General features: G+C 41.4%; 1 pseudogene; it reads right to left on the bottom strand.

The window, feature by feature from the left end:
* Positions 1-436: 436 nt before the first annotated feature.
* Positions 437-1378, bottom strand: LOC148776774 (olfactory receptor 4K13-like; annotated as a pseudogene).
* Positions 1379-1671: the final 293 nt, after the last annotated feature.

Below are 1671 nucleotides of genomic sequence, written 5' to 3'. Positions count from 1 at the left end.
TCATAAGAGTTCCCTTGAATTCTAAAACAAGCAGTTAAAGGAGGCAATGAATGCAAGCTTATTGATGTATTACATTTGTGCTAAGAATATTTTCCAATAAAATAAAAAGATACCTTATTTTCTTCACATTTAGTAAGGTAGAAATTTAATATTATTTAACATTTGATTTCAATTATTTGAAGAAATATTTAAAAGATCTTCCCTGGTGGCTAAGCCGTAAAGAATCCACTTGCCAGTGTAGGAAATATGGGCTAAATCCCTGGATAAAGAAGATCTCCTGGAGGAGGAAATAGTAATCCACTCCATGGCAGTGGAGCCTCTTGGGCTACCATTCATGGGGTTGCAAAGAGTCAGACAACACTGAGCAGCTAAACAATAACAATAACAGCCCCCAAATTGCAGGGAACAAAAAATGATCGTATACAGCAGACAATATTTAGGGGGTGAACCAGGAACCAATATGCTGGTTGCTCAGTCTCTTAATGGCTGCCTTCATTTCCTGATTCCTCAGAGTATAAATAATTGGATTAAGGAGAGGAGTGATGACAGAGTAAAACATAGAAAGAAATTTATCTACAGAGTAACTATTAAATGGGACAGCATAGATGAAGATGGCAAGGCCAAAGAAGAGAGTGACGACAGTGATGTGAGCAGACAGTGTGGACAGAGCCTCAGAGGGTGCACTGGAGGAGTGCTGCCAGATGGTGAGCAGCATGACCACGTAAGATATGAGCAAGAGAATGAAGCAGATCAGGGGCAAGAGCCCGCTGTTCACGATCACCAAGAGCTCCAGGATGTAAGGATCAGTGCAGGCAAGCTTGATGACCAGGGGGAGGTCGCAAAAAAAGCTGTCCAATACATTGGGACCGCAGAAAGGCAAACCCACCGTAGAAACCATCTGGCTTGTAGTATGGATAAGCCCAATCACCCATGAGAGCAGTAGAAGCCCAATGAGCACCCTGTGACTCACGATGGTCTTGCAGTGCAAGGGTTTGCATGTGACAACATACCTGTAAATGGCCAGAGCTATCAGAAGAGACATCTCTCCACCCCCAAAGAAGTGCATAAAAAACGTCTGGATCAGGCAGCCCCACCAGGAGATGGTCTTGTGTTTTCTGAGGAAGTCTGAAGTCACTTTGGGAATTGCAGCAGAAGAAAGACATACATCAAAAAATGATAAATTTGCCAGGAAGAAATACACGGGGGAGTGAAGATGGTTATCAGCTATCACAGAGATGACAATGAGGAGGTTTCATACTAGGACGGCAACATAGACCAGCAAGAAGATTGCAAAAAAGAATATTTGAGTTTCTTGAGAAGTAGAAAGTCCCACCAAAATGAACTCAGAAACACTTGATCTGTTATTCAGGAGATCCATTCATCCTTCTGCAGAAGCTGTCTGAAAAGGGAAAACAAAGAGGGTGTATAGGAAGTAACAGATCAGGGAACTTAATATTTACTTAAGCATTTTACCTTTTATTCAGAGTAATGACAGTTTGGCAGTAGGACTGCTTTTTAGGTATTTAGCAGTTGGAGATATTTCACAGGACCATGAGACCGTAAAAAGTTGATGATTATGGACCAAGTTAAATCAAATTTTCTGATGGTTAGTGCAAAGCAAGTTCAGTTAGACACAGAAAACTTGTCTCCTTTCATGTTCAACTCCAGATC

This window comes from Moschus berezovskii, chromosome 9 (genome assembly GCF_049115385.1).
Source record: "Moschus berezovskii isolate FMDL1 chromosome 9, NW_MosBer_1.0, whole genome shotgun sequence".
In the NCBI taxonomy this organism is placed as follows: domain Eukaryota; kingdom Metazoa; phylum Chordata; class Mammalia; order Artiodactyla; family Moschidae; genus Moschus; species Moschus berezovskii.
The sequence above is the reverse complement of the archived record's forward strand: the minus strand, read 5'-3'. Positions and strand labels throughout refer to the sequence as shown.